Here is a 13285-nt window from a genome sequence, read left to right as displayed (position 1 = left end):
TTTAAAAATTCGAAACTTGTCACTATTCGAGTATAAATGTGAAGACGATAATTTACTACTTTCAAAGTTATATAAACATTACTATATTTATTATACTATTGAATAACCTTGATATTACGATAGATTTAAAAACACCGGAAAACCATTATATACTGTATATAATATGCAATCTGTTTATCGTTCTGAACTACACAGTGAGGACAGAATAATTTTCTTATTGAGGTCGAACAGTTTATTGACTTTTAAAATTAGTGAAATTATTTTAATCACTTAAGATTTTATCTCATTGTTGGTTCGATAGTGCATATCGAATCAACAATGATTTTATAGATAAAAATTCGAAAATTGAGAAGTAAATTATAATAAACGATAGCTCAGATATAAAATAATCACTGTATAGTTTGCAGAGTTTATATGCAGCTAATGCAAATGTAGATTTTATAGCAATTGATCAAATATTCAAAGCATCTTTATTAAGATTGTTAAAAATAAAAATAATCCTTTAATAAATTAAAAAACTTGAATACATCATTTCCTGAGTTTCCCACAGAGAGACTTTGAAAGAATAAGTGTAAGAACTTATTCTTTCAAAATCTTCTCGAAGTAAACAAATGTATAAAGAATCCTATCAAAGTCTATCGTGTAAAAAACTTAGAAATAATCTATCCAAGTATTTTTAATTTCGTTTTTGTAACTCTTTCCGCCCAGTGGGCACTAAGAGGGCCTCCTAAAGCAAGCCCATTATGGGTTCGGCCAGGCCCACAATGGGGCGGCCGGTTGGTGAGGGACGGGGACCAACATATCCGGACGGACCACCCCCGAAAAATTCCTGGGGATTTTTCGACCCGTCCGGATTCGATCCCGGGTCCCCCAGGACGGCGGGCTGCTAGCCTTGACCGCTCGGCCATCCGGCCGCTGTATTTTTAATTTATAAGAATACAGAATTTGCTCGATATAATAAGTCATTAAATAAGGAATATTTAAAATTTAAACACTTATTTACTTTCTTTTGAAATGGACATATTATAAAGCATGGTCATCCAAACAAGATACAGGAAGGAGGGGCCGAACCTGCATCCTTCATCAGTATGACGAATATTTTAACTAGCTACAGAAGCAGAAGGAATTGGGTTCGATTCATTTGAAGCAAAACACGTCCTTTTACTTGTAGTTACTTTCTTTTTTTCTTTTTTTGGAGGTGGACTTGTGATTTATACGCTTCTGTTCGTATTTTGGGTGTTACTTATTCGTTAAGAATTTCAGGGATTCACCACATAAAAATTATTTCGGTTACTCTTTAAAATTAGTTAAGAAATTTGAAAGAAACTTAAGAACTACTTAAGAAATTAGTAATGAAATCTTTATTTTTCATAAAATTTTCCACAATTACTTTCACAAAGTTTTGTCTCTAATTTAATGACACTCATTATAACATTTTGATACAAATGCAATAATAAATTTCTAAGGAAACAGTTAATTCGCAAGAAATGAAAAATACATAAGAAAAAATACGGATGTAGACATACAAAGTCATAGTTAAATGCATTTCAGATATCATTAACATTAGGAAATCATGCTAGTCATTTCTTGTCCAGTAGGAAAAGATTAATAACCCTGACCGATTTGTTAAAATTTAGAGTAACACAAACGGGACGAATATCAAAGGGAGGGAAAGAGGATATGACCCAAAGAAACCGGAAATTGTTGTAGACCTACATAAACTGGTGAGATTTCGTGATTTAGTCTACGAATTTTATATACTCAGCAGATTCGTTACGCAATGTGGAGCAACAGTATAAACACAAGAATTAAATGTTTCAACTGCTTAAATTATTAACTTCAACAGTAATATCTTGAGCTTGATAATTTATTTTCATTACTGCATTTACAGTATTAAAATATATAAAATTCTACAATTATGATGGCTGTTTTGGATTTGTTCATTTTGTATACAGATCCTTCTTTAATGACTCAAAAAAAATTTAAAAAATTACAAAATATTATTAAAGCAATAAAATGCTTATGGAAGTTAATAAAAGAAGAAAAAAAATTTCACGGTCTCGGATTTTAAAACATTTCGCCCGAGAAAATTGAAACATTTTATAAATAGGTACAAGTATGAGCCTACATTTCATATCAGTTACTGCTACTGGAAAATTAAAAAAAAAAAAAAATATTCTACTGCGACAGATTAGATTCAGCAAGAAATATCAACTTAATCCAATTTGTAAGTATTATGAAAGCCATTAATTTTTGGATTTTGTTTAAAGTTCACACTGTTTTAGATTAGATACACCTGTATTTCTTCAGAAGAAATTTTTCAAAAATATCTGTTGAAATGAATGTTTTCAATCGAATATATTTTATAAAAGATTAAGAGATTTACGAAGTGTAATAATATTAAAAACCAAAAAAGTTTTGATTCTGTAAACCAGGGGTGGGCCGGCTTGCATTAATATTTAGTGTGACGCACAAAATATTAATAAATACATCAATTTCCAAACTTAAGAAAGTATGCAGCAAAAATTTTAATTTTCTACAACTTAGTGAAAAGTAAAACAAGAAATCAGCTAAAAGACTCCCATCAAAACTAATTTAAAACTAGCAGTGACTAATACTCAACCAAATATTTTGGACATATTAAGTTCACATCAGTGTCGGAAGTCAAATTAAATATACTTATATTAATTTATAGTCATATATGAATAAATAATTGTGATTTACTCGATTTTGCTTTTTTCCCCTCTTGTCAGTTCAAAAAGTTTTAAATGTGGCCTTTATATAGAAAAAAGTTGCCTATCCCTGCTGTAAACAGTTCGAAGTAGCTCAGAGTACAGAAATGAGGCGAAAGTAAGCGAATATGTTTAATTGGAAGGAATATTGACTCAACATTCGATTTTAATTATATCAAACTTGATTAAAACGACAGGAAAATCTTATAAGGACATTTCCTTCCTACAGTATATTGCGTGAAATAACATCAAATTTGATTATGAGATTATCAACGTCATTACCATCGGGGCTCTCAAGTAAAATATTTTGTAATCTGTGAATTTTAAGATTTCTTCTGTATGGATTTAAAAGAAATCGACTGTAATCTGTATGAATGTATTGAGACATATAGTTGTTCACAACAAAATGAAATCCAAAATAAAAATCATCACCAAGACTTTATATATCATTACATCATTTAGTATAAAGATTTTTTAATGTCAAATCATTCTTACAACAGAAAATTCATGCTAAATCAAACAATAACATAAAAACTTTGCTATAATTGTTTAATTTAACAAATAATGATCCGTTTAATATGTATTGATCTAATATAGATATGCTCATTAACGACTGCTCTAGAACAGGGTTCACCAAACTTTTTTCATAGTGGGCCGCATAACTGAGGGAATGACGAGCGCGTGCCGCATAATTATTTTGGTCAATACATTACACTGAATACACAAAAAATAAGGACAACCGACATATTTATTTACCAATACACAAACACGATCGCTGCAGCAAGCTCGTAATCTTTTTTCTTAGAAACTTCCTTGCAGGTACTAACACAAAAAGCGCTCTGATATCCAAAGTCGCCGAATTTTTTATTTCACTGATTTTGCTAAAAATTATATTACTGTCCGATGCAAAAATCACACTGGACCACTTCTAGCATTTTTACTTGCACTTATTTTAATTTTTCTACATAGTTCATCTACAATCCATATTTCCATACAAATAATTACACTTTACCTCACGGTGTAGCACGGTGCAATGGTCAGTTCATCCGGCCCGGATGAACTGACATCCAAACTACGGATGAACTGACACCAAACTACGGCCCGCAGGCTGTAGTTTGGTGACACCTGCTTTAGAAAATAGCTTATTCAGAGTACTTGTATGGTACAGCAGAGTTTGTATATTCAAATTCAATTGTAAGAGTTTTCATCTAAGATCACACTATGACATGTTATGATCATCTAAGATGATAAATTCCTAATCTTCTACCTCATTCTGCTGTTTAAAGTATGAAAATTTGAGCTCCATCCCACTATGTAAGAGTATGAGATATATGTTCCATCCCAGTTTTCTTGGTATAATTTTCAGAAATGCCATTTTTTCTTTGACTCTCTCCACTCTATGACTCAGTGACACTGTTCATGAGAAAACCATTAGAGTACAAATATTTGAATAAAGAAATTGGAGTACCATTAGACAATACTCTAATTTGTCTATGTTCTATGAAGTTTCAAACTTCATAAAGATTTCAAAATAACTGTATTAAATGTTATTGATTGCTAAACCATTATACAGATTATTATATTTTATTGTGAATTAAATTCATTAACCCTTATAGATAAGAAATTTAATGTAAAAACATTTTTTCATGCTATTTTCTTTAATTTCAACAATTTTTGAAGAGTAAGTATACTGTAGTAAATATTCATATATTTATTCCAGCACAGATTAATATTTAAATAAAACTATGAATTCTATTTTGAGATTATTTTATTTGTATTTAAATAACAAAAATAATATATATATACATTATATCAGGGGTGGCCAACTTTCGTTCACATAAGATCTACTTTTTATCGTAAAAATGTGTCGCGATCGACTTGTTGTCATAGGCATAGTCTAAGTGGGGAAGGGGAAGTGTGAAATACATACTATGTTTATACACTGTTTCAGTACGAAGTGCACTCACTGCTTATGAGTCGAGTCATAACTGCATGCATACAGTTGCGTTCGGTTACAAATATAATACATTAAGTCAAGACATCGCTAGCGATCGACTAAAATTGGCTTGGCGATCGACCGGTGCGAGCGCGATCGACTTGTTGGCCACCCCTGCATTATATGATGTCCCATACGTTTGAAACCATAGAAGTCAAGTTAATCTTTGTTTGTTCTTTTACAGGCAAAGCATGGTACTAAATGAAGAGAAATAAATTTGTTATTTATTAGGTGGGGATTAGGGTTAGATAGATGGGGGAGCCACAATCAGTGGCCAGATGGATGAAAACTTAAGGTGGCAGGCCTACTGCTCTGAGGGAGCCAGAATTGAATCCAGATGAGTTGAAAAACCAAGATTTTCCAGGGGTGATATGTCCAGATATGTCAGACCCCATCCCTCATCACCTGGCATACACATAATGGGCTTGCTAAAAAGGCCCTCAATGTCCACAGAGCAGAAAGAAAGAGAGAAAGAGAAACAGAGATGGCCCAGTCAGTGTGAAATTTCTGAAGATTAACAGACAGAATTCCAACTGTCCACCAATTACATACAACTGTTTGGATGCAGCCTGTTAACTCTGGTAACTTTTCACTCTGTGGACCTCTGTCATCAAAATAACTTGAATTTGTTCCTTCTTAGTACTATTCGTCATCTGTAAAGAACAGATCAATATAACTCCTATGGCCTCAGACTTTATGGGACATTCTGCACATTGTGTCCCACAAAGTGAGACACAATATGCAAGGTATTTCTAACAAAATAACTTATTATATATTATAAAAATAAAGTATCAGGTATTCATACAGAACTACTTTTATTTGAAATGTATGAAAATAGTCTTAAATAAATACATTGAAATTTTTCAATAAACATTCTGCAAAAAGATAAAGAATTTCAAATATTTATATAAGAGAAACTGAGTACTGTAAATTATACAAAATAATTCCGAATATAGAACACTTATTTCTGACATAATAATGAAATGTATGATGTAAAAATAGTTTTGTCCAATTAAATTAAAATTATATAAAAATACTAAAATTAATATACAGTTTAAGACTATACAATAAGTCTTTTGATACCTTTTCACACACCTCAGGAAAAAAACAATTTTACAGCAGAGTCAACTGTTATTTTCCTGAGAAAAGACATCAAAAGACTCATTATGGTATAGTCTTAAACTGTATATTAATTTTACAATTGTAGTCCTGGCAATTTTATCAAATAAAAATACTATTTTCTTTTAATATGCTACTATTAAATTTGATTTTCATATTGTAAGGCATATAAGATGTGGCCTGCATCTTACATATGAAGTTGCAATCCTCTATAGGCTAATAAATTTCCCAAATTGTTTCAGCTGGTTATAGGTAACCTCTACCTAGTCCACTCTTAAATAAAAATGTTATTGTTTAATTAAATATATTATTATTACGTTGGGTTTAGTGGGTTATACTCAGTTGACACCGGTTGCTGGGTGCTATGCCGGGCCAGAGTCAAGGCATAGCAACCAAAACAAGACAAAAATTAAATAAGTGTGTCAGCAGCGTGTGTGTCTGTAGTCAGGAATTTCCTAACAATATGACATGTATTCAATATAGCGCCTTCTATAGTGTGATGTATGTGTTTTAATTCAATTGTACTATTCCCAGGCTTTTATGTAGTGTGTGTGGTATGACACCTGTAAAGGAGAGAACGACAGCTACAATAAACACCCTATCCATCCTTCACAGATGCCTTATTTCCTAGGCGATTTTTGTGTACTTTCTGATTTTTTCAGCGCATGTGTTTTGTACATTGTAAGTGTTTGGAATAGATATGTCTATAATGTATGTAATTTTATTGTGTTTATCAATGAGTGTGATGTCTGGTCTGTTGTGGTAAATTGTTTCATCTGTCATAGCACATTTTGTGTTTTCCAATACTGTCTATGGAATGTATTTGTAGTATGGTTTGTGGATGTCTAATAATTTGTGTTTGTTTGCAAGCTCTTGGTGTATATATTTGCTACTTGATTATGTCTATGTGAATAATCTGTCTGTGCCAAGAGCTTGCAACCAGAAGTGATGTGCTGAATAGTTTCTGGCATGATGTGGCATTTTCTGCATGTATCATTTGTAAGTGTTGTATCTTTATGTGTTTTCTGTAGATTTTAGTATTTATGATCTGATCCTGTATGGCTATCATGAACCCTTCCATCTCCCCAAAGAGGGATCTCCGAGCTAAGCAGTTGTTTGACACAGTTTTGTCAACAAAATCCTGGGCCAGGTTGTAGGAACGACAGCCATGGAGTGCCTTTTGAGCCCACGATTGCTTAATGGTGTCTATGCTTTTTATATGTTGTGTTGTGTCCATATGATGTGGGTGTAAGTTTAATGGTGTGTTATTTGAATCTCCTAGAGTTACTGCTTTATGTAACTGTAATGATTCTTGTTTTTTGTAGAAAAAACAGTGTCTATATTTGTAGTGAAGGTTTACCATGTCAATCAGGCCACTTCTGTCATCTTTAGACGGAGAGTTAATCTTTCTATGGCTGATTTAAGATGATGATGTTTATGCTTAGTAAGTGTTGTTCTTGTTTTCCTTTGGAGTTCCTCAAGATCTGTGTGAGTTCAATGTATAACTCACAAAGAATAAGTGAGTACTGGGACAACATATGTGTTTGTTTTAACTGTGTGTTTTGCATTTAACTCTGTTCTGAGAAAAGCATTTCACCTACTTTGGTATTCTTTAATTAATTAATTATTGAGAAGTACTTGGATGTGAACAAGAGAGTTTTTGCAGTGTTTGTGGATTTGGAGAAAGCATATGACCAAGTGAAAAGATAATACCTTTGGGATGTTCTTTATGAGTATGGAGTGAGGGGGAAGCTGCTTGAGGTGATAAAAGCATTGTATGAGAACAGCAGAGCATGTGTTAAAGTGGCTGGTGAAATGTCAGAGTGATTCAATGTGACTATGGGTATGAGTCCAGGTTGTGTGATGTTTGCCTGGTTATTCAACTTGTATTTTGACAAATGTGTGAGGCAGTTGAAAGAAGAACAAATGGGTGTGAAAGTGGGTGATGAGATGTTCAATTGATTATTATATGCTGATTTTACTGGCTGAAAGCCAAAGTGAACTGCAGTATCTTGTGTTTAAGTTGAATGAGAGCTATGAAAAAATGGCATTAAGAATAAATGGTGAGAAAACAAAAGTTTTGAAAAAGTGTTTGAAAAAGATGAGTAAATGAATGAGTGCAAGATACAGCTGAATGATGTGATGATAGAGTAGGTTAGGGAGTTTGTTTTGGGAGCACCTTTGAGAGGAATGGTAGAATAGATAGGGAGATTGGAAGATGAATGAATGTTTGTATAAATGTGGATGGGTGCACAGGGAGATTGGTTCGTAAAAATATGTTTCTGAAGAAGGCCAAAATGGCTGTGTACAAGAGTGTGGTCCTTTCAACTCTGTTGTATGGTTATGAGACATGGGTGTGGGAACAAAGCATAAGAGCAGTGATTGCAACTGAGATGAGATGAGATATCTGAGGTGTATTATGTGGTGTGACAAGGAGAGATTTGGTGAGTGTGCAAGAGCATATATGCAGTGGGAAAGAGTATGTGATTGAGTGAATGCATCAAGGATATGTGCATTGGTTGGTCACATAGAGAGAATGTCAAAAGATGAAGTGTGTAAGAAGTTGTACATGGGGAATGTGGAAAAAAGGAGAGGGCATAGAAGACCGTGGAAAAGAAGGGCTGTGCAAATGGAACAGTGTCTCAGAGAGAAACAGATTCCGAGTGAAAGAAAACACTGAGTGTGTGTGAAAAGAGTCATGAATGTGGAAGAAGCAACAGGTATATATGGATAGAAATGGCACAAGGTTATCAGGTATGGGTGTAGTGCACAATTTCAGCTGGTCCTAGAGTGAAAGTTTGGGTGAGTGTTCCTGTGTGCTATGCCCTGCCCATATGACGTTCTTCAGAGAACTGAAACTTGCAGAGTGTTGTGCACAAGAAAGCCACTTTTTGCTTAGCCATCCCTTTAGAGAATGCCATGACAGTGCAGTAATAGTGGTAAATGACTTCTTTTAAACTGTTTTCCCCTGATAAATAGAACTGTGATTCTAGGTTCACTTTTTTTTTTAACAAGAATACAGTAAAAAGAATTTGGCATTGTGTATCAAAGATACAAGGTTCTTTAAATCAAATACACTACATGTTTTTCCTAAATATTCTATACTGAAATGGGAGTGCATCTTATATGCCCATTTTCTTATATGCCAAAAAATATAATAATTAAAATGCTTCCAACAAAAAATAAGGATAATATAATAAATTATTTTTGTACACAGTTAATGCTTTTTTGATAATACAACTGTCTCATTTAAATGTTTCAATATAATATTGCATTTTTTAATTTAGTTAAAAAAAATTCATAGCTTAAGATCTCTTTGCAATAATGTAAAACATTTACTTGTTAAGTGTATAGCATCAACAGGTAAAGTAAAATAAATATGTAGGATAAACATCAAGCTGACAAATCTACATACATGAGGAAAATAACTTGTGATATGTACTTGATTTGTCTTGGTGCTCAGTGATCACCAAATTTTAAATTACAAATAATGATTTGTAATTTAAAATTTGTTTGGAAAAAACATTCAATTCATATTTGTGCCTGAAGACGACGTTCATAACACTGTTGAGAGTGTTCGCAGAGAAATAAAATATTTCTTAACCCTTTTGTTGAGTTATTCTCCTTGTGCATCAACAGGTTAAAAGATGTGAAGCATTTTATAACAAGTAACATTTTCCACATCTTTTTTCGATAAATTTTATTTCAATCATTCAAAACAATACTAAAGCAAAAGATTAATCATACCACCTTTAAAAGTTATAGCTTTTACTAAAAACTTCTGTCTATTGCTTTTTAATAGAAAAAAAGATTGTCTTCTATCATCTTAGTTGGTCATGTTTCAAAAGGTAACAAATTGTATCTCAACTTTAGATAAACATTAATTAGCCAGATTTTTCAAATCTGATAAATTTTAACTTGATTAAATTAAAATGATTAATAAAATCAAAATTAATTATGTTTAACCTGGAAGTTAATTATAATAAATTATATTAATATGTTGTGAATAAATATCATACGTAAATAAATAAATTTCAGAATTTGGTCTAAAGATAGATGGTTAAACAAATTATCATCTTGGGCTATAATATAAAATTCTGAAAATTATTAAAGTTATGTAATTAAAATTCATTATTATTAATCTTACCAGATAATGGTAGCCTTAATTAGATATTTTAGGCCAAATTCTGTAATTTAATCAATTAAAAATTAATTTTAACTCAAAAATAATCTGGCTTTTAGATATATTTGATTTAAAACTGTTACTGTTATTGCATGTTTAGACAGATTATGATATTTAAAAGAAAAGAGTAGTTTTCATTTTTTTTAAATTTTGTAATTATTAACAGTATTAATTTTGACATTATCAGAGTTTTCATCTTGAAATCAAATTATTGTCATTAAATATTATATTTTAACAGAGTGATATATTTATATTTAGACATTTATCTTTAAGTTTGATATTAAAAAAAATTTCATTTAACCATTCAAAGGAATCTATCACAAAAATTTAAATATAGATGATCTGTATTAACTTTAAAATAATTCAAAGAAATTACTTCTTAGAAAATAGAAAGTTATAATTAAAACAAAGTTCTTGATAAAATGTAAGAAAATTTCTTTGTCTGTTTTGAAGAATGTGTAATGTAAGAAAAAACATGAAAGAAATATTCCTCATCTGAAACACCTTTTCTTGCAATTTGTTTTATCTAAATAAATAAATTTCACAGAATTAATATACTATTCTTTCAAATTATTGTTGACTTGGTAACAACATATACAGGAATTTTCCTATGTTTAAGAGAATAAAAGTCAAATTTAATATCTGAATTCTTAATTTTCACATGTAATTCAAATTATAATTTATTTTCAAATTTTGTTTCCTTTTTTTATATTGTATAGAATCAATTATATTGAATAAATATTTATATTAAGGAAATTTAAAAATTCTCTTCTAACTTCTAAAAGATTGTTCAATTATTAAAGTACTTTTTTTTTTATTATAAATAACAATAAAAAGTTATAACTATTTTTGCTTATCACAGGTGGTTGAAATTCAACCACCTGTGGTAAGTAAATTATGAAAATTCACTCAACCAAAATTTCAATTATTTCCTCATTTGGTAAGTATACAGGCACATGCAAAGATGATATGTTATTTTTCAATCTGTTTACATATTTTAGCAAATATAAAACTTTTTCTAAATTTTTCCTAAGATTTGAAATATAATTAAAAATTAAATTTTTAATAAAAAATTTATAGCCTACAATTTCCTGCAGAAATATACCATTAATGTTTCTACAAAGAGTTAAGGAATAAATGTTATATCTTTCCATAACAGAAAAACCTTTGTAACAAGTTTAATTAATAATTATTACAAATTTATTCTTAAACTTGTTATGACAAAGATGGATTGCTTCATATTCATGTTCTTTGTTATATTCAAAAGGTTTGAAGAATGCTATTAATTAACATAATTCTAGTCTAGAAGAAATATTTTATTAATCATTGATATTTTACTAATTAATTTCTTTGGTAACATACACTTTTAATGTTTTGAACAGCATATCTCTTAAAACAAATCCTCACTTATTAATGTAAGAAGTGGATTACATGTAAAATCTAAACAACAATAATTACCATAAAAACAACCAAAATGAAACTAAAACCTCACCCATTTGGTTTTATTTATACCATCATATGTTATATTTATATTTTGTATTTGAGTCAGTTTTTCTAAATCTCTGTAATGCTTTTTTTTCCAAATATTCATATTTTAAAGTATTTTAAGTTTTTGTAGTATTCTCCATTCAAATTTGTATACATTGTTTCTTTTATCTGCATTCTTTAAATGATTACAGTATTCAATTTACTGAGTCTAAAAAAAACTTTTCAATAAGGTTGAAAATGTTTGTAATAAACAAAGTTTGGTGAAATTTATGGATGTAGTTTACACATCTCACTAATTACAATATCTAAGATAATTTAAATAAAAAGTACTCAAATATATTTTGTTTTTTTTTTATTTATATAAAGTAAAGAACAAAATTAAAAGTTTTTTACTATTTTACAGTGATAAAATTTTATATAAAAAATGTAATAATTATTTACCTATTAAATTACTCCTTTTCCAATGTTGTTCTTTATTAGTATACATTTAACTATTTACAATTATTGTTTATTCTTTTTTAAACTTTTTTAAATTAAAAACTCTTCTATAAGTTTAAAATATTTTGGGCAAATCTTTCCTCATTTCAGATCATTTTGGTGATAATTACCTGATAAATAATCTTTATTTACATGAATTTTTAATTACTGGTATTAGGTATTACAATTATCAAAGTAAGTGGTTTATATCTTTATTTTTTGTTTTTCTTGTATGTAATTTTTTTTATTTATCAAATGTTTTTAGATTTAGTTCATATTTATAGAAAACAAAAATTTATTTCAAAAGTTTGTTGAAGTCAACTAGTAGAAAACAATGTCATTATGTAATAAATATTGCATAATAACAATGTCATTATGTCATTAATATTGCATTAATTGTTTTAAATTTAAAGAGCGGTGAACGTAAATAGTACGCAGGCGTAGATAATAGATAATAGCTCGTGCATAATGTTCCATTTTTATCTTCCAATTTCTTTGATTTCAAAAATTGGAATAGAACTCGCTTTGGTTTCTTGGTTCCATTCACGGGCATTTGAAATTACCTTTGTGCTGTGCCTGATGAAGACCCCGAAGGGGTTGAAAACGTTAGCAGTTGTATATAAAAACACTGGATTGTCAAGGTTTTTCGTGTAAGAAAGAATTAAGTCATTATGTAAATTTACAACTTACTTTAATATATTAATAGGAAATAATAATTCAACACATAATTTTTTAAATTATCAGAAAAAAAAAATAAATTCTTTATTTACATTATCATATCCCTAGTAAAAATATCATTTGAAATCATATGTTAATGATATATGATTGGAAATGATAAGACATGACAACACTTGATACTCTTGTACCTGACATCAAATGATATCACTTGTTGTCACTATTAAACTGTTTTATATGTTTTTTGATTTTTGAACCTTTGATATTAAATAATGTCAAGTGATATCACATGATTAACGTTAATTGATATGTCCAAAAGTTTTTGTATATATCTTGAAAAACATTTTATTGCTCAAGATTTCTGATTTTTATAGAACTGTTTACAATGCACTTGATACTATTTGAAATTAATTGATATCAATCAGAAATCATTAAAGAAATTATATCATGTCCGAAATGATTTTTGTACAGTTTCAAATTATCTGAAATAATATCACTTGTAATCAAATGATATAATCTGATGATTTCAATCAAATAATAATTGAAACTGTCCAAAGCAAATACAATATCACTTGATGTTGTTTGAAAATAATGAAATGATATTTTCATCAGGAT

The 13285-nt window shown here is 29.8% G+C and overlaps 1 protein-coding gene across 1 annotated transcript in view; it reads right to left on the bottom strand.

Annotated features, from left to right (window-relative positions):
- LOC136982641 (lymphocyte cytosolic protein 2-like) overlaps window positions 1–13285 on the bottom strand; it is a 74015-nt gene that overhangs the window by 46188 nt on the left and 14542 nt on the right. The window lies entirely within an intron of this gene.

This window comes from Centruroides vittatus, unplaced genomic scaffold, assembly GCF_030686945.1.
Source record: "Centruroides vittatus isolate TY-2023 unplaced genomic scaffold, ASM3068694v2 contig_858, whole genome shotgun sequence".
In the NCBI taxonomy this organism is placed as follows: Eukaryota; Metazoa; Arthropoda; class Arachnida; order Scorpiones; family Buthidae; genus Centruroides; species Centruroides vittatus.
Note: the sequence above shows the minus strand (reverse complement) of the source record. Positions and strands in the feature narration are given on the sequence as shown.